This window comes from Coregonus lavaretus (genome assembly GCF_964263955.1).
Source record: "Coregonus lavaretus genome assembly, chromosome: 35".
Classification (NCBI taxonomy): Eukaryota; Metazoa; Chordata; class Actinopteri; order Salmoniformes; family Salmonidae; genus Coregonus; species Coregonus lavaretus.
The window spans coordinates 16,450,453-16,472,075 of NC_140022.1; positions in this window are offsets into that span (position 1 = coordinate 16,450,453).

Below are 21,623 nucleotides of genomic sequence, written 5' to 3' on the forward strand. Positions count from 1 at the left end.
TGTCCTCCATTTGCGGCCTGTACTTTATCTCTGAATTTTGTCACAACACCTGCTTTTCTCCCAATCATTGATAGCGCACCATCTGTAGCCAGGCTGACGGCACGGGACCAGTCCACTCCGACTCTGTCCAGCGCTCCAACGAGAGAGGTCATAATTTCATCCGCTGTTGTAGTATCCGTCATAGGTACCAACCCAAGGAACTCCTCGGTGACTGTCAAAGTCGCATCAACACCACGAATGAATATGGCCAGTTGAGCAACATCTGTAATATCAGTGCTCTCATCAATTGCAACCGAAAATGCAACAAATAACTTGACTTTGTGATTCATTTGGCTCTCCAAGTCTGCCGAGAGATCTGAAATTCTATCTGCGACAGTGTTTCTCGTTAGGCTAATGTTGGCAAAGGCCTGTCGCTTTTCGGGGCACACGATTTCTGCAGCCTTTAGCATGCATGTTTTCACGAACTCACCCTCAGAAAATGGCTTGGATCCTAACGCTATCTCATTAGCAATAAGGTAGCTAGCTTTCACCGCTGCATCACTGACCTCTCGGCTACGGGTAAAAACAGACTGCTGTTTCTTCAGACCCACTAACAATTAATTTATCTTCTCTATTCTCAGTTGTCCTCGCAAATGGTTGTATTTTTCACCATGATGAGTCTCATAGTGGCGCCGAATATTATATTCCTTGAGCACTGAAACTTGCTGATTACACACCAAGCACACAGATTTCCCATTCACTTCTGTGAATAAATATGAATCAGTCCCTTTTTCTTGGAAAACTCTGCACTCTGTGTCAACTTTTCTCCTTTTTGATTAAGACATTTTGGTAATGTGGGTAATTTTGACAACAAGAGCTTAATAACGATAAGGCAAGATCGGCAGATGGCGCATTCTGGGCGCGTTAATGTCACGTGCTGTTTATTTCAGGATCTCTCGTTATTTAAGTGACACCTCTGCTGGACATATTTGGAATATATGTTCCTTTAAAAAAAAAAAATGTGGACGCTCTAGTGCCGTATGATTGACATCCCTGCACTAGAGCATGCTGGACACTTATTTGGTGCTTGCTGACCTCAATGTGTGCATGCATATCAACAGTCTAAAGCAGTCATCTTCAATCCAAAGAATTAGTTGGAATCATTTGTTTATTAGACATTTCCTATTTATACTGTATGGATAATAAAACCCATCCTTTATTCACTTGTGTTTTAGCTTTTTCCCCACACCCACACTGAAAATGTTACTATTACTTTAGTCTGTCTTGCTTTATGATAGTCACATGCCTCTACCTTTACAAGATGTCTGTCAGTATTCTTCATGAGGGCTTTAAAGCTAATGTTAATTTGACTGTGTACTTCAAGAACATACATGTATTTTCCAAGACAGACCTGTTACTGGCTGTGTCTAAATATCCATTCTAGCGTAATACATACTTAAACTGCATACTAATTTCGCCTTTGATCTAGTAGAATTCACTCTTCTTTTCTGACTCACTTGTTTGGCAACAGCTGATAGTCAGATAAATTGACGCGCTGTACCGAAATGAACGAATGACGGGAGTCAATGCAATCGCGCATTAGATGACAAATTCTGAGTACTATTGCCGCATTCACATGCTAGTCGGAACTTGGAACCCCGGAAATGTCAGACTTGCTTACTGGTTGTAGTTATACACGTGCCGCATTCTAAGAACAGCAAGTTGGACATTTCAGAGTTTCATAGGTCCGACTAGAATGTGAACGCGGCATAGTTTCTAAATTTCACATAAAGCTACATGTTTTTACATTCTATTTATTACTCTAATATGGGTATTTGGACACTGCCTCTTTGTCTCTCACACACTGAGCACGAGCACAGTCATTATGGCCACAGCTTCCTCTGACCTGGCAGACCACCTGTGCTGTTCCATCTGCACAGACATCTACACTGAGCCTGTGTCTCTAAGCTATCAGCACACCTTCTGCAAGAGATGCCTCCAAGACAGCCTGAATGCTGGACACCAACTTTGTCAAGTGGGAAGGGCTCTGGTCAGAGACATAATCTTCCAGATCAACAGACTGATCAGGAACGTGGGCTACCAGCTGAAACTGGAGGAAAATGCTAAAAGACAGAGAGCTACAGCCGAGAGAGGAAACAGTAGAGAGATGAATGTCGTGAACATGGAGAGCCTCTGAAGCTGTTCTGTGAGACGGACAGTAAGCTGATCTCTGTGATCTGCAGAGATGGGTGAGACGACAGAGGACACACATTCAAACCAATAAGAGAAGCACATGAGGATCTGAAATAAGAGGTAGCCTCAGATTTATGCTACTTCAAGAAGGATATTCGTGTGCTGGAACACTCAAGAGATGAGCAGCAAAGAGAAATGTCTCAAGCAAACGAGACGTCAGATCATCTCAAAGTCCAGATCAGGTTGCTTGGTTGACAAGGAGATAGTACTTGCCAGGCTGGAAGAACAGCTAAAGGAGAAGACAGTTAAAACGGCCTCTCTTCAGTCTGAGCTGGACCTCACTGAGCCCAGAGACTTCCTGCTCTAGTGGATGGAGAGGGGCTGCCCTGAGATTAGGGAGAGGAGGAAGGAGGAGGAGTGGGTGGAGAGGAATATGATAGAGGGATTAGGATAGAGGGGAATATGATAGAGGGAATATATTGAGAGGAATGTGACAGAGAGGATTTGTTTCATTAGATCACTTTAAGACTTAAAATCTCTTAGGCTGACAGTCCCCGGAATCGGGCGCTAGAATTTCTTTAAAAAATATGTAATTGTTTGCATTACTTATTTGATTGATTTCCCACCGTTTTATATTTCAGAAGACATCCATCCAGACATTCCTAGAACCACGTAAATGTTCTCTGTCGAATAAACTTGTATTTGTCTCCCTCTGGTGTTCGGATGCATCAATACATCCATTTATCACTTAACTGCAACGTTAAGTCAATGGGACGTTCCAGGAAAAAACATTTATCCATCCTTGACTGCTTCATGGCACAGACATGGCAAAGCAATCAATGAATTTGTTGCGAGCAGGCAGAGCTAAATACATAACTTTCATAGCTCTACTATAAAGAATGCGACCTACACACTTCCTTAAACCTAAAATAAGTCAAGAAGTAATTTTGTGTGGAAGTCAAACATTTGTTCAGAACGACAAAATCGAGACCTTTACATAGCCCATCTCTCATTGTCTATAGGAGTGATGTACACTGGTCAAATTGCCCAAATGTTAATTTAGACATTCACAAATTTTACAGATTTTTACTCTCACTAATGTCATGAAATGTTTGGCAAATTACTAAAGAAGGTTGTATTATACTTTTCTTGTGTACTAGATCATATGGTTTGAAAAGTGTTTTTTTTTCTCAGACATAAATGAACAATTCCAGGTGAAAGCTAAAGGTCATAGCTTCCTGGGGGGAGGGACACCACTACATTAATAAAATATTTCCCTCTTGCTAGATTGATGACTAAAGCCCTAGTGAAACAGTGCAACATGGTTGTCAGCTCAACGGATTAAATACAAGACCTGTTCATTGTGAAATGAAGTCTAATAATTTTGCTCTATATATTTTCTACTCTGTATGTAATTTTATCTGTTTAAGCTGTTTGGAATGTTAATTGATATAACACAGGGCACCATTGAAAAAGAGACACTGGTCTCAATTGGGATTCCCTGTAAAAAATAAAGAGGAATATGATAGAGGGAATATGATAGCGAGTATTATGATGGAGTGGAATATGATAGAGGAATATGATGGAGGGAATATAATAGAGGGAATATGATAGAGGGAATATGATGGAGGGAATATGATAGAGGAATATGATGGAGGGGAATATGATAGAGAATGAATGGAGGAATGTGTGACGCTCTTGAGCAACAAAGGTTGTCTGTTTGGTTATATCAACTGGAAAGACATGGATAAGAAAATGTTCAAACAATTTTAAACAATACTGTTCTATAGTCAGCTGATATTGATTTTTTTATTTAATTATTTATTAAACTTAAATGCTAAACATCAATGACACCTACTCTTCAATTACATTTTTTGGGCCTATATAATTACACATCCAGCTACTTTTATCCCTCTATGAGCATGCGTACCGTAAAGATACCGTAAGGATCACTCGACTGCAACAGCTCTCGTTGATTTAATCGATCAATGGCTCAGGTCACTTGACCAAGATAAACTTGTGGATGAGCTGCTTCTTGATTTTAGTGCTGCATTTGACCTTGTTGATCATATGGCTAATAGCTGAGGCCATTGAAGAGAGACGTTTTCTTGAACCCTCATTTCTTTTTTTGGAACTTTGTTACTGAGGTGACATAGACTATGGAAGACTTGTTTTACTGTAGTAAGGTAGCCTATGTATTTCATTGATGATGATGATGATGATGATGATGATGATGATGAATATTGACATTATTGGTAGGCTGAGATCGAACAAACAACCTAAGTAAGCCTGGCTGCTATTTATGATATCTAAAACATATAGACTTTTAATTAGGCAAAAACATGTCGTTTGAATGGTCAACCATTTTACATGAGTTACAGCATTTTATTTTAATAAAAAATTAGGTTATATGGATTCATTGTATATATTAGGTATGACTGTGCTGCATATGTACAAAAAATCTAAAATAAATAAACTAAATTGTGCCAGCATTTGATAACACATGAAAGCTGCTGTGGGTAACCATGGCAATGGGGACTCCATTGTGACATCACAAGATTCCGATTCTGGAAGGTTACCTGTTGCACAGACAAACTGAACAGTGCAAAGAGACTGATTCAACTAACCACTGACAAATCATTAATGTCCTATTTCATTAGTGAGAGAACACACTGCTTACTTCAGAGGTAGGATGTAAAATAACTTATTGTGTGAATGTGTTTCAGTAGTATAACTTATTTTCAAATTACTTGTGTATGAATGTGACATTTTAAGTAGACCTAACATGACTAGTGAAACTGTTGAAGAGAGATAGTTTGCTTGAGTCCTCTTTTTGTGAGAAAATGCTTCATCCTGACACCTGAGATGCCATGTTACAATTGTAGTGAGCCAGCCTAATGGCTAATGCATTCTATTGATGACTGAAAAAAAACCTCTCTCTGTGTTAATCACCAACATATGTTGTAATCAATTATCTCAATAAATATGTACCAAAAGAGTAGGTTGTGTAAAAAAACAAGTACGCCTACCTAATTTGTAGCTGATTCATTTCTAATAAGAATAATATGTTCTTAATTGAATGGACATCCATTTCAAATGGTTGAATTGATAGACCTCTTTCAATTGAGGTGCACTCAAGGGCACTCAAAGAGAAGACAGGCGTTTTTACCTCCTTGGTTTTTAAAATAGATGAAACTGTACAAGTTAGGTCCTGCATGGATATAGAGTCATTTTCTACCCAAAACACAGTGTTTTCAATGATATGATGGAAGTGATTAGTGTGGTTTGTGAGAACCAGGCCCAATATGGAGTAGAGCTACATGAGGGGTTGAATAAGGCTCAATAGTAAGGTACAGAAAGAGTGTGAAGTTTGCTTTTTAAAGTCTGTGTTGTGCTTTTTCATCTGCCATGGCAACGCCTTCGATCATAATGATGATGTCATGAAGGATATTGTTCACGAAATGATAAGAACAGCCAAAATCGATTCATTTGAACTTGGTCGCTTTTCCAGTAGCCAACTTTTTACTAGTAATTCAGATAGGCCTATTGCCTAAACATATCTGGATCAGGATTCTCACTTGCTTAATTGTAAGTAGCTGGGAAGAAAACGTGTGCACATTGTAAAGAGATGCATTATTATTTGGTTAGCAACACCCACTTACTACAACGTTGTGTATTTTCCAGAGTTATTGTTAGCTAAGAGGAAGACATGGAGGGTTCAACGCTGACACAGAGGAGGGGTGAGTGTCGGTTGGAGGAAAGGGCGATCTAGACAGACTACGTGATGGAGCTGAGAGCCAGGTTGGCTCTGGTGTTGCAGATCCAGAAGGATCAGGAGAAGAAGATGAAGAGGATTTGGTTCAAGACGAGGAAAATGACAAGACTGATTGAGGAGGTAACAAGACCAACTTTGACAAAGTCGACTAGAGTTCTCTTTAACAATATTAATTAAAGCAAATATAAGTTATTGTAAGGGCAAAATGTTCCATATGCCATGGAATGTAAGCTAACAATGTTTTGTCCTTATTTCTTTTTGTATTAGGCTACACCATGGCAATGCTTATAACTGTTCTTGTCTAAATGTGTTGTATCATGTCTGTCTGTTTCAGTGTATTTATGTCCTCAGTTCTTATGGTTGTCTTGTCATAAAAAATAAACAACCGTTCTATCATAGACGCTCATATCAGGATGATGTGGTTGTCTCACCTAGCTACCTTAAGTTGAATGCACTAACTAACTATAAGTCGTTCTGGATAAAAGCGTCTGATAAATGGCTAAAATGTCAAATGTTATGCTGGGTGTGGGGCATGTATTTTTACACTTAGCTGGCCCATTGGCTAGGGGACCCAGGGTTGGGACAGACTGGTGCAGAGCATCTTAGAGGACACTATATATATATATATATATATATATATATATATATATATATATATATATATATATATATATATATATATATATGTGATTTATAAGTAAATAGTGCTGACTCATACAGTATATATGTATGTACTGAATGTGATCACTTTCATCATGTCTGTTTCTTTTCTCACGCAGAATGTGAGAGATGTGAGCAACTGTCCTCTCACTGAGTTCATGGCTCCCTGTATTGACTCCCTCCCACCACTGGCTTTCACCAATCAGAGGCCTATACCTACCATGTTGCATCCCCCCTCTCCATTTGCCATACGCGCTCAGGATGCACAGCGGTGCATTGTATTTTCATACTTTGTCCCTGAAACCTGCCAGTCTGCTGAATGCCCAGTTGCCACAGAGGCCACTGCAGATGTATCTACAGGTATACGAGAGGACCTATGGACAGATATACATCTTTCCTCAATGCTGCATCGATACCTGCCACACTTCTTTGACGAAGACTCCATGCAGCCACATCAGGCAGTAGAGGGCACCACTGAGGTCTCAGTTGCTCCAGTGGTAATATCTAATGTCGAGGAAGAGGACAGATTCTATCCTTACTCCCTCCCACCCCTGGCTCAGCGGTTCATTGGCAATTCATTCAATTTCCTCGAAACCTCCCAGCCTGCTGTTTCAGCCACAGAGTGCCCAGTTGCCACAGAGGCCACTGCTACCACAGTCACTTTCAAGGGAGAGAATCGATGGGCAGCTAGAAGTCTTCCTTCAGTGCTGCCTCCATGCCTGCCAACAGTCTTTGACGATGACTTCATGCCACCAGAGCAGACAGTAGATGATACCTATGAGGTCTCAGTTGCTACAGAGACCACTGCAGGCACAGCTACTGTTGATTTTGGAGTGTACAGATCAGCAACTAAATGCCCTGTCCCAATGCTGCCTCCAAGTCTGCCACTTGTCTTTGAAGTTGACTACAAACTGCCAGGGGAGGCAGTAGAGTCCACCACCAAGTGTCCAGTTATCAGTGAAACAAACAATGATGTGTCCACTCACCTAAAAGAGGACATGGCAGCTGATCAAAGCCCTCCTGACCCTGCAGCACTGCCTCCAAGCTCGCCATGTATCCGAGACTCTGACCACAAACTGACAGAGGAGACAAAAGAGTATGACACCGAGTCCTCCGTTACCACAGCGAACACTACAGGCACATCCATTGTCCAGGGAGAGGACCTGTTGGGTGATAAAAGCCCGGCTCCAATGCTGCCTTCAAAGTTGCCACACATTCTAGACAATGACCACAAGCAGCCAGAGGAGGCAGTAGAGGACACCACCAAGAGTCAAGTGTCCAGGAAAGCGGCCGTTTCCGTCTCCACTGTCCACAATCTGCCAGGGGAGGCAGTAGAGGACACCAACACGTGTCCAGTTAACAGGGAAGCAGCCGTTTCTGTGTCCACTGTCCACACAGAGGAGTGTTTGGCTGATAAAAGTCCTCCTGCACCTGCAACACTGCCTCTAATCCTGACATGCACCCACAACATTGACCACAAACCGCTATGGAAGACAGTTGAGTGCACTACAAAGTGCTCAGTCGACACAGAGGCAACTGTTGCCATTTACACCTGGGATGATAAAAGTCCTCCAGGTCTGCAATGCATTCACAACAACAATGACCACAAGCAGCCAGAGGAGACAGTTGAGGACACCACATAGTGCTCAGTTAACACAGAGGCAAGTGCAGTTGCATCCACTGTCAAGAGAAAGGAACTGATGAGTGATAAAAGCCCTGTCCTAGCACTTCCTCCAAGCCTGGCATGAATCCATGACAAGGACCACAAGCAGCCAGAGCAGAAAGGGAAGGGCACTAGTGAAGAGGTGGATCGCTGCCCTCATGCTCACCAGCTGGTCCTAGATGCTAACTTAACTCTGGCAACCCCTCTGCTCTGCATGGCCACTAAGATGCCTGTTAGAGTGAGAGCCTCCATATGCAGGTCAGAGGATGAAGAACCCAGGCCCTGGACGCTGAAAGAGGCAAAGGTAGGTGTCCTATTTTACACTTCTACTCTACAGGGTTGGGGGTCTGTTCCATTTCAATTCAAAGCATTGAATTAAGTACTTCCTGAATTGACTGGAATTGAAATTGAATTGACCCCAACCCTGCTACTCTATGCTCATAGTATAAAACATCACCCCTTACTAGAGTTAACATTTGTATTACGTTTGGTGTGGACCCAGGAAGAACATCTATGGCTATTACAAAATCGGTTTGGGATACAAATAAACAAGTTACCTCAATTACTGTCCTCTAAATTGTGTGCCCCATGAGGCCTTCAATGTATGTTGATCACTCAAATGTGTATTGAATGTGCCACATTGGAACAATATTACATCTAGAGTCAATGTCTTCCTGTTAGGATTATTGGACAGGCATTGACATTGAGCGTGAAGAGAGGAGCGTCAAGGAGGAGGTGAGCCCGAGGGAGGGTTTGAAGAGTGAGGCGGACCGTGCCCATTCCAAGAGCTCCAATGGGACGGTTTCATCAGAGAGAGCAGAGACCATCCTGGGAAGAGTGGGTTTTCTGGCCATGAACCTCAAGCAGAAAGTCACATTTTTAAAGATGGAGGAAAAAGAGAAAAATAAGGAACTGAATAAGAAGTTGAAAGATGACGTGAAAGAGAGAAAGGAGATGAAGGCGAGAGAGAAAGAGCAAAAGAAAGCCATGAAAGCTGAGAAAAAGAGGGACAAGTTAGAACAGAAAAAGAGAGAAAAGGAAAGAAAAGAGAAGGAAAAGGCAGAGACAAAGAGGTTAGAGGGGCTGATTAAGATACACAATGCCATGATGAAAGACAGGATTAAGAAAGAGAATAAGTGGTCTGAGGAGCTGAAAAAGAGAGAGAAAGCTCAAGCTGAGCTCCTGGAGATGGAGCGAAAGATTCAAAAAAAGGAGGAGAATAAGAGAGAAAAGAGGAGGAAAGAGGAGAGGAAGAGACTGGAGAAGAGGAAAAAAAGGGATCCAAGTGGAGGTGGAACTGAGAGGGTGATAGAAGAGCAGGGAAGGGATGAAAGCTTGAAGATGAATGAGTAGACTGGGTAAGAGAGAGAGAGAGAAAAGAGAGATACTGTATTTTAGCATGCAATAAGGCGTACCGTACAAAACATTATAAACACAAAATGTTTACTTTTCGCAAATTTGGGGAGTGTTGCACAGTTTAAATGTTGAATCCTAAATCGACACTAAGCACTCCTACATGTTGAAAGGATTGGATAGGTGTACATATACATTAGGTGTAATATGGCAAACAAAGCCTATCAGAGGGAAAGGTAGAGCCATTACCAGTGTTTATACCTATGGGATAGGTAGAGAAAATTCTAAAACAAATCTCACAAGCTCTCATCCATAGTCAAATGAACTACTGTTGTCTGGAGTAATGCAGGTGTTGGTGACCTAAAGAGACTGCAAATAGCACAAAATTGTTAGGCCTACTGCTGCTAGGTAGCTCTCTCTCTGCTCTCCCCCTCCCCTCTGTATGTTCTTGATAGCAGGAGTGAAGTCTGGTGTGCGGGAGTCAGGGTTCCAGCTACAGCTCATTCACCATAATCACCTCAGCCTTAAAGACCCGGTCAAACTCGTCACTCATCGTCAGATCATAGTCAAGACAACCATGTTAGTCTCGCTGCTGATTCAACCTGCTTGTTTTCGCTCTTTGTGTTTTTGGCCTATTCTATTTACATTTTTCCTGTGTCACAGATTATTGGAACCTGACTCCTGCCTCCACTTCACTCCTGCCACCACCATCCCGTTTACCACTACTGGACTTCCCTTTTGGACTCACCCCGGACACTAGGACGTTACGGTACCACTCCTGCTCAGAACCTGGATCTGTTACCCTCCCTGTAGACCTGGACTTGCTCTTCCCCCTTTTTGGAAACCTGGACAATTTTACTTTGCAATAAACTTGTTAAACTTTCTCTGGCTCGGTGTAGTTGTCTACATTTGGGTTCATATCCAGTTAAATCATGACAAAAATACGGCAGCAAGAAAGGGTCTGCAATGTGGTTATGAGATGTTCTCCATAGAATTACATAATGCACTCGAATGGCCGACTGTCAAGGAAATGATAAAAAAAAAAAAAAAAAAAAACTTTTTTCATAAATGTACTGAAAGACCAACCGCAAAATGTGATTAACTGGATATGATCAAAGACGACTTGTAAAGGTAATAGGAATCTGGATCTGTTTCCTTTTCTTAATACCTTGCTTTTGTTATTATTATTATTTTTGAAAGTTTTCTTTTTACATTTCGTAAAATGTTATAATTACAAAAACATTTCATTTTAATTTCAATTTAGTAACATACTGTATCATTCAAATAAATATTATTATTTGTCTAATCATATTTTTTGCTTTTGAAGCTTAATATTTTGTAATATAATGTATGACTGACATGAGGGTAATCAAAGGGAGAGAGATAATGTCACGATTGTCATATACGAGAGTGGACCAAAGCGCAGCGTGTTCAACGAACATGTTTATTATACTTAGTGAAAAATTGCTACAAAGAACAAAACAACAAAACGACTCGCAACGTCCAACAGTGTCAAAGATTGAACACGGAACAAAAACCCACAACCCTAATGTGAACACTGACAGTTTAAATATGGCTCCCAATCAGAGATAACGAGCCGACAGCTGACACTCGTTACCTCCGATTGGGAGTCACATGACTACACAAGAACTAACCAAAACCAAACACACACACAAATGAACACACCCTATACCCAACACAACCAAAACAAAACACAACAAAACGAACACACCCTGGCTCAAAATACAAAGTCCCGGAGCCAGAGCATGACAGTACCCCCCCCTAAAGGCGCGGACTGCGACCGCGCCTCAAAACCCCAAAATAGGGGAGGGCTGGGTGGGTGTTGCTCCTCGGAGGCGGCTCCGGCTCCGGGCTTGACCACCACCCCACTTCACTCCCCCCGTAGTGCCCCCGGTCCGATCTGACCCAACTTGCTGGATCAGGACCTCCGACGCGCACCCCTGGCTTGGCGCGTGAGGTAGGAATGGACCGGACCTGGCAGACGATACGCACCCTTTGCCTGGTGCGTGGAGCCAGAACAGGCCTCACCAGGCTGAAGACTCGCATCCCTGGCTTGGTGCGAGTATCAGGAATGGGCTGAGCTGGGCCGGCGACGCACACCGTGGACCTGGTGCGTGGAGCAGGGACAGGCCGAGCTGGGCGGACGACGCACACCGTGAGCCTGGTGCGTGGAGCAGGGACAGGCCGGGCTGGACTGGTGACGCACACCGTAGGCTTCGTGCGTGGAGCAGGAACAGGCCGGGCTGGGCTGGGGACGCACACCACAGGCTTAGTGCGTGGAGCAGGAACAGGCCGGGCTGGGCTGGCGACGCACACCGTGGGCCTGGTGCGTGGAGCAGGAACCGGCCGGGCTGGGCTGGCGACGCACACCGTAGGTTTAGTGCGTGGAGCAGGAACAGGCCGGGCTGGGCTGGCGACGCACACCGTGGGCCTGGTGCGTGGAGCAGGAACCGGCCGGGCTGGGCTGGCGACGCACACCGTAGGTTTAGTGCGTGGAGCAGGAACAGGCCGGTCTGGGCTGGCGACGCACACCGTAGGTTTGGTGCGTGGAGCGGGAACCGGCTGGGCTGGGCTGGCGACGCATACCGTAGGCTTGGTGCGTGGAGCAGGGACAGGCCGGGCTGGGCTGGCGACGCACACCGTAGGTTTGGTGCGTGGAGCAGGAACCGGCCGGGCTGGGCTGAGGACGCACACCACAGGCTTAGTGCGTGGAGCAGGAACAGGCCGGGCTGGGCTGGGGACGCACACCACAGGCTTAGTGCGTGGATTAGGAACAGGCCGGGCTGGGCTGGCGACGCACACCGTGGGCCTGGTGCGTGGAGCAGGAACCGGCCGGGCTGGGCTGGCGACGCACACCGTAGGTTTAGTGCGTGGAGCAGGAACAGGCCGGGCTGGGCTGGCGACGCACACCGTGGGCCTGGTGCGTGGAGCAGGAACCGGCCGGGCTGGGCTGGCGACGCACACCGTAGGTTTAGTGTGTGGAGCAGGAACAGGCCGGTCTGGGCTGGCGACGCACACCGTAGGTTTGGTGCGTGGAGCGGGAACCGGCTGGGCTGGGCTGGCGACGCATACCGTAGGCTTGGTGCGTGGAGCAGGGACAGGCCGGGCTGGGCTGGCGACGCACACCGTAGGTTTGGTGCGTGGAGCAGGAACCGGCCGGGCTGGGCTGAGGACGCACACCACAGGCTTAGTGCGTGGAGCAGGAACAGGCCGGGCTGGGCTGGCGACGCACACCGTGGGCCTGGTGCGTGGAGCAGGAACCGGCCGGGCTGGGCTGGCGACGCACACCGTAGGCTTCGTGCGGGGAGCAGGAACAGGCCGGGCTGGGCTGGCGACGCACCCCGTTGGCTTGGTGCGTAGAGCAGGGACAGGCCGGGCTGGGCTGGCGAAACGCACCACAGACTTGGTGCGGGGAGCAGGAACAGGCCGGGCTGGGCTGGCGAAACGCACCACAGACTTGGTGCGGGGAGCAGGAACAGGCCGAGTCGGGCTGGCGACGCGCACCGTAGGTTCAATGCGAGGACCAGGAACAGACAGAACCGCACTGGGGACACACACCCCTGGCCCTACACGGGGATCAGGAACGGGCCGGACGGGACTGGTAACACACCCCAGTACCTCTCGCCGTGCCTCCACACTTTCCTTCCCCTTAGTGACCAGTGGCCCCCTTAAACTGTCGGCCATATCTGCCAACCTCCTGCACTCCTCCAACCCGTACACCTTCTGCCCCGACGTCGTGAGCCCCCCCCTAAAAAATGTCTGGGGGTCTCTCCTCCCCGTGGCCAAGGCCTCCATCCCGCTTGCCAGACTCTCCATCCTCTGCTCCCAAGTCCAACCTCTCTCCTCCTCACGCGGCTTGACCCAGTCGAAGTGGATATCCGCTAGAGTTACTTCTGGCGTTGGCTCCTGGACACGCTGCTTGGTCTCGTTGAGGTGGGTTTTTCTGTCACGATCGTCATATACGAGAGTGGACCAAAGCGCAGCGTGTGTAACGAACATGTTTATTATACTTAGTGAAAAATTACTACAAAGAACAAAACAACAAAACGACTCGTAACGTCCACAGTGACAAAGACTGAACACGGAACAAAAACCCACAACCCTAATGTGAACACTGACAGTTTAAATATGGCACCCAATCAGAGATAACGAGCCGACAGCTGACACTCGTTACCTCCGATTGGGAGTCACATGACTACACAAGAACTAACCAAAACCAAACACACACAAATGAACACACCCTATACCCAACACAACCAAAACAAAACACAACAAAACGAACACACCCTGGCTCAAAATACAAAGTCTCGGAGCCAGTGCATGACAGATAAGGGTAACAATGAAGACTTCTTCCATTACAGTTTCTAAGTGATGAGTGAAAGTGTACAGTGCCCTCCTGAATTATTGGCACCAGAAAGAAATATGAACAAAAAAGGCTGTGAAAACATGTCATTGTGGTCTATCAGCTTGATCTTACACTCAAAAGATCATATGAATCTATCCTTTAATTGAGTAAAAATTGTTCAAATAAAAAAATAATCGTCATCAACAAATCATTATTTTATTCAAAAACATGCGTGTCACAATTATTGGCTGCCCTATAAATTATTTTGAACAAAATCTAATTGAGTGCATTTGTAAAGTATTCAGACCCCTTGACTTTTTCCCCACTTCGTCTAATTCTAAAATTGATTCAATAGTTTTTTTTCCTCATCAATCTACACACAATACCCCATAATGACAAAGTGAGAACAGGTTTTTAGACTTTTTTATAAATGTATTAAACAAAACAAATGGAAATATTACATTTACATAAGTATTCAGACCCTTTACTCAGTACTTTGTTGAAGCACCTTTTGCAGCGATTACAGCCTCGAGTCTTCTTGGGTATGACGCTACAAGCTTGGCACACCTGTATTTGAGGAGTTTCTCCCATTCTTCTCTGCAGATCCTCTCAAGCTCTGTCAGGTTTGATATTGCGTGTCGCTGCACAGCTATTTTCCGGTCTCTCCAGAGATGTTAGATCGGGTTCAAGTCCGGTTTCTGGCTGGGCCACTCAAGGACATTCAGAGACTTGTCCCGAAGCCATTCCTGCGTTGTCTTGGCTGTGTACTTAGGGTTGTTGTCCTGTTGGAAGGTGAACCTTAGCCCCAGTCTGAGGTCCTGAGCGCTCTGGAGCAGGTTTATATCAAGTATTTCTCTGTACATTGCTCTGTTCATCTTTCCCTTGATCCTGACTAGTCTACAAATCAAATCAAATCAAATTGTATTTGTTATGTGCCGAATACAACAGGTGTAGACCTTACCGTGAAATGCTTACTTACAAGCCCTTAACCAACAATGCAGTTCAAGAAATAGAGTTAAGAAAATATTTACTAAAAACACGAAATTAAAAAATAAAATAAAAAGTAACACAATAAAATAATAATGAGGCTATATACAAGGGGTAGCGGTCCCGAGTCAATGTGTGGGGGTACAGGTTGGTTGAGGTAATTTGTACATGTAGGTAGGGGTAAAGTAACTATGCATAGATAATAAACAGCGTGTAGCAGCAGTGTAAAAACAAAGGGGGGAGGTGTCAATGTAAATAGTCAGGGTGGCCATTTGATTAATTGTTCAGCAGTCTTATGGCTTGGGGATAGAAGCTGTTAAGGAGCCCTTTGGACCTAGACTTGGCACTCTGGTACCGCTTGCTGTGCGGTAGCAGAGAGAACAGTCTATGACTTGGGTGACTGGAGTCTTTGTCAATTTTTTGGGCCTCCCTCTGACACCGGGCCTCCCTCTGACACCTCCAAGTATATAGGTCCTGGATGGCAGGAAGCTTGGCTCCAGTGATGTACTGGGCCGTACGCACTACCCTCTGTAGCGCCTTACGGTCGGATGCCGAGCAGTTGCCATACTAGGCGGTGATACAACCGGTCAGGAAGCTCTCGATGGTGCAGCTGTATAACTTTTTGAGGATCTTGGGACCAATGCCAAATCTTTTCAGTCTCCTGAGGTGGAAAAGGCGTTGTCGTGCCCTCTTCACGACTGTCTTGGTGTGTTTGAACCATGATAGTTTGTTGGTGATGTGGACACCAAGGAACTTGAAACTTTCGACCTGCTCCACTACAGCCCCGTCGATGTGAATGGGGCGTGTTCCCAGTCCCTGTCCCTGAAAATCCTCCCCGGAGCATGATGCTGCCACCAAAATGCTTCACCGTAGGGATGGTGCCAGGTTTCCTCCAAACGTGATCTCATCCCAGGTAAGAGGGAGAGTGGCAGCAGCAGCAGGTTCTCCCCATGTGAGCTGAGTCCAGTGGACCAGTCCTGTATCCCCCCACCCAGACAGCGACAGTGGTCTAAACCATGGCTAGCTATCCACAATCTGGCTCGACTAAACAAGGTTTACCAAGAGGGAAGGAGGGAGAGGAAGGTAGAGGAAGAGAAAGAGGGAGGAGAGGAAGGAGGAAAGGGAGAAAAGGGTTCTCTCCATCACGACTGTAAGAAGGAAAGGAGGGAGAAGGCCGAGCAAGAGGAAGAGGAAGAGGTAAAAGATAACAAGGAGAGTTGATCTGTCCATCACTACCATAAGGAGTTCTCTCCTGGGGGCTCTTGTTCTCTCCTCTTTCCCACAGAGGAGCACCTTTCGCAGGCAGCCCAGAGCAGACTCTCCACTTAGAGAAGGCTAACCCCTGGAGGTTTCACCTTGGATTTATACAGAGAACCCCCCAGTACTCAAACTGCTTTACATTGTAGAGGGGGATCTAATCTCATTGGAGGCGACCCAATGACCCAGAAATGCTACGTGGACAGACTTCCTCCCTGCTCCCCGTCTCACTGGCAGGGGGCTTGTAGGAACACCCTCCCCTCCTTTGCTCCAGCTCCACCCCTTCTTCACCTGCCCCCCTTATCATGTTATGAGTCTCACCTACAGGTCCCGCCCCCTGGCCTACCTGTTGCAGGTGTAAGTATGGTGTGTCGGACACAGATGCCCTCCCCCTCCTCCCCCTCCTCCCCTCTTTCTCCCGCTCCCCCCATCTCTCGCGCTCTCTCCTCCTCCCCCTCTCTTCCCTTTAAAGCAATACTTAGACCAGGCTTTCTGCCTCCTCTACCCCTCTCCACCTCCTCTTCCATTCCTACTCTCTTTCTCTCCACCTCCTCATCTTCCTCTTTGTTCCCCCTCTCCCGACCTCCAGTGAGAGAGGCAGGAGGTCACCTCGCCGTCACTCTATCCAGCTGGAGCCGCTGAGAGGGCGAGGAGGAGAGGAGGAGGAATAGAGGAAGAACAGAGGAGACAAGAGGGAGAGGAGGAGAGGAGGAGAGGGAGTGAGACACTATGTTAGCTGTTGTGGTGTGATATGTGTAGTTACTTGTACTAACCACTAGAGCATGCTGAACACTTATTTGGTGCTCGCTGACCTCAATGTGTGCATCAACAGTCTAAAGCAGTCATCTCCAATGCAAAGAATTAGTTGGAATCATTTGTTTATTAGACATTTCCTATTTATACTGTATGGATAATAAAACCCATCCTTTATTTACTTGTGTTTTAGCTTTTTCCCCACACCCACACTGAAAGTTGTTACTGTTACTTTAGTCTGTCTTGCTTTATGATAGTCACATGCCTCTCCCTTTACAAGAAGTCTATCAGTATTCTTCATGAGGGCTTTAAAGCTAATGTTAATTTGACTGTGTACTTCAAGAATATACATGTATTTTCCAAGACAGACGTGTCTAAATATCCATTCTAGCGTAATACATACTTAAATTGCATACTAATTTCGCCTTTGATCTAGTAGAATTCACTCTTCTTTTCTGACTCACTTGTTTTGTAACAGCTGATAGTCAGATAAATTGACGCGCTGAACCGAAATGAACGAATGACGGGAGTCAATGCAATCGCGCATTAGATGACGAAATCTGAGTACTATTGCCGCGTTCACATGCTAGTCGGAACTTGGAAACCCGGAAATGTCAGACTTGCTTACTGGTTGTAGTTATACACGTGGCGCAATCAACGAACAGCAAGTCAGACATTTCAGAGTTTCCTAGGTCCGACTAGCATGTGAACGCGGCATAATTTCTAAATTTCACATACTAAAAAACTAAATGTTTTTATATACTATTTAGTACTCTAATATGGGTATTCGGACACTGCCTCTTTGTCTCTCACACACTGAGCATGAGCACAGTCATTATGGCCACAGCTTCCTCGGACCTGGCAGACCACCTGTGCTGTTCCATCTGCACAGATATCTACACTGAGCATGTGTCTCTAAGCTATCAGCACACCTTCTGCAAGAGATGCCTCCAAGACAGCCTGAATGCTGGACACCAACTCTGTCAAGTGGGCAGGGCTCTGGTCAGAGACAGAATCTTCCAGATCAACAGACTGATCAGGAACGTGGCCTACGAGCTGAAGCTGGAGGAAGATGCTAAAAGACAGAGAGCTACAGCCGAGAGAGGAAACAGTAGAGAGATGAATGTCGTGAACATGGAGAGGCTCTGAAGCTGTTCTGTGAGAAGGACAGTAAGCTGATCTCTGTGATCTGCAGAGATGGGTGAGACGACAGAGGACACACATTCAAACCTATAAGAGAAGCACATGAGGATCTGAAAAAAGAGGTAGCCTCAGATTTATGCCACTTCAAGGATATTTGTGTGCTGGAATACTCAAGAGATGAGCAGCAAAGAGAAATGTCTCAAGCAAAAGAGACGTCAGATCATCTCAAAGTCCAGATCAGGTTGCTTGGTTGACAAGGAGATAGTACTTGCCAGGCTGGAGGAACAGCTAAAGGAGAAGAGAGTTAAAACGGCCTCTCTTCAGTCTGAGCTGGACCTCACTGAGCCCAGAGACTTCCTGCTCTAGTGGATGGAGAGGGGCTGCACTGAGATTAGGGAGAGGAGGAAGGAGGAGGAGTGGTTGGAGAGGAATATGATAGAGAGGAATATGATAGAGGGATTAGGATAGAGGGGAATATGATAGAGGGAATATATTGAGAGGAATGTGACAGAGAGGATTTGTTTTTTCATTAGATCACTTTAAGACTTAAAATCTCTTAGGCTGAGAGTCCCCGAAATCAGGTGCTAGAATTTCTTTAAAAAATATGTAAATGTTTACATGACTTATTTGATTGATTTCCCACCATTTTATATTTCAGAAGACATCCATCCAGACCTTCCTAGAACCACGTAAACGTTCTCTGTCGAATAAACTTGTATTTGCTTCGCTCTGGTGTTCGGCTGCATCAATACATCCATTTATATCACTTAACTGCAACGTTAAAGAATGCGAGCTACACACTTCCTTAAACCTAAAATAAGTCAAGAAGTAATTTTGTGTGGAAGTCAAACATTTGTTCAGAACGACAAAATTGAGACCTTTTCATAGCCCATCTCTCATTGTCTATAGGAGTGATGTACACTCGTCAAATTGCCCAAATGTTAATTTAGACATTCACAAATTTTACAGATTTTGACTCTCACTAACGTCATGAAATGTTTGGCAAAGTAGTAAAGAATGTTGTATTATACTTTTCTTGTGTACTAGATCATATGGTTTGAAAAGTGTTTTTTTTCTCAGACATAAATGAACAATTCCAGGTGAAAGCTAAAGGTCATAGCTTCCTGGGAAGGCGGGACACCACTACATTAATAAAATATTTCCCTCTTGCTAGATTGATGACTAAAGCCCTAGTGAAACATTGCAAAATGGTTGTCAGCTCAACTGGTTAAATACAAGACCTGTTCATTGTGAAATGTATGTGTTCAAGTCTAATAATTTTGCTCTATATATTTTCTGCTCTGTATGTAATTTTATCTGTTTAAGCTGTTTGGATTGTTAATTGATAAGAAAATGTTCAAACATAATTTTAAACAATACTGTTCTATAGTCAGCTGATATTGATTTCCTTATTTAATAATTGATTAAACTTAAATGCTAAATATCAATGACACCTACTCTTCAATTACATTTTTTGGGCCTATATAATTACACATCCAGCTAATTTTATTCCTCTGTGAGCATGCATACCGTAAAGATACCGTAAGGATCACTCGACTGCAACAGCTCTGGTTGATTTAATCGATCAATGGCTCAGGTCACTTGACCAAGATAAACTTGTGGATGAGCTACTTCTTGATTTTAGTACTGCATTTGACCCTGTTGATCATATGGCTAATAGCTGAGGCCATTGAAGAGAGATGTTTTCTTGAACCCTCATTTCTTTTTTGGAACTTTGTTACTGAGGTGACATATCCTATGGAAGACTTGTTTTACTGTAGTAAGGTAGCCTATGTATTTCATTGATGATGATGATGATGATGATGAAAAATATTGACATTAGTGGTAGGCTGAGATCGAACAAACAACCTAAGTAAGCCTGGCTGCTAGTTATGATATCTAAAACAAATTGACTTTTAATTAGGCAAAACACATGTCGTTTGAATGGTCAACCATTTAATATGAGTTACAGCATTAAATTAAAAAAAAAAAATAGGTTATATGGATTCATTGTATATATTAGGTATGACTTTGCTGCATAGGTACAAAAAATAAAAAATAAATCAACTAAATTGTGCCAGCATTTGATAACACATGAAAGCTGCTGTGGGTAACCATGGCAATGGGGACTCCATTGTGACATCACAAGATTCCGATTCTGGAAGGTTACCTGTTGCACAGACAAACTGAACAGTGCAAAGAGACTGATTCAACTAACCACTGACAGATTATTAATGTCCTATTTCATTAGTGAGAGAACACACTGCTTACTTCAGAGGTAGGTTGTAATATAACTTATTGTGAATGTGTTTCAGTAGTATAACTTATTTTCAAATGACTTGTGTATGAATGTGACATTTTAAGTAGACCTAACATGACTAGTGAAACTGTTGAAGAGAGATAGTTTGCTTGAGTCCTCTTTTTGTGAGAAAATGCTTCATCCTGACACCTGAGATGTCATGTTACAATTGTAGTGAGCCAGCCTAATGTCTAATGCATTCTATTGATGACAGAAAAAAAAAAACCTCTCTCTGTGTTCATCACCAACATATGGTGTAATCAATTATCTCAATAAATATGTACCAAAAGAGTATGTTATGTAAAAAAACAAGTATGCCTACCTAATTTGTAGCTGATTCATTTCTAATAAGAATAATATGTTCTTAATTGAATGGACATCCATTTCAAATGGTTGAATTGATAGACCTCTTTAAATTGAGGTGCACTCAGGGGCACTCAAAGAGAAGACTGGCGTTTTTACCTCCTTGGTTTTTTTAAATAGATGAAACTGTACAAGTTAGGTCCTGCATGGATATAGAGTCATTTTCTACCCAAAACACAGTGTTTTCAATGATATGATGGAACTGATTAGTGTGGTTTGTGAGAACCAAGCCCAATATGGAGTAGAGCTACATGAGGGGTTGAATAAGGCTCAATAGTAAGGTACAGAAAGAGCAAGAAGTTTGCTTTTTAAAGTCTGTGTTGTGCTTTTTCATCTGCCATAGCAACGCCTTGCATCACAATGATGATGCCAAAGAACAGCCAAAATCGATTCATTTGAACTTGGTCGCTTTTCCAGTAGCCAACTTTTTACTAGTAATTCAGATAGGCCTATTGCGTAAACATATCTGGAGCAGAATTCTCACTTGCTTAATTGTAAGTAGCTGTGAAGAAAACATGTGCACATTGTAAAGAGATGCATTATTATTTGGTTAGCAACACCCACTTACTACAACGTTATGTATTTTCCAGAGTTATTGTTAGCTAAGAGGAAGACATGGAGGGTTCAACGCTGACACAGAGGAGGGGTGAGTGTCGGTTGGAGGAAAGGGCGATCCAGACAGACAACGTGATGGAGCTGGGAGCCAGGTTGGCTCTGGTTTTGCAGATCCAGAGGATCAGGAGAAGAAGATGAAGAGGATTGGTTCAAGACGAGGAAAATGCCAAGACTGATTGAGGAGATAACAAGACCAACTTTGACAAAGTTCTATTTA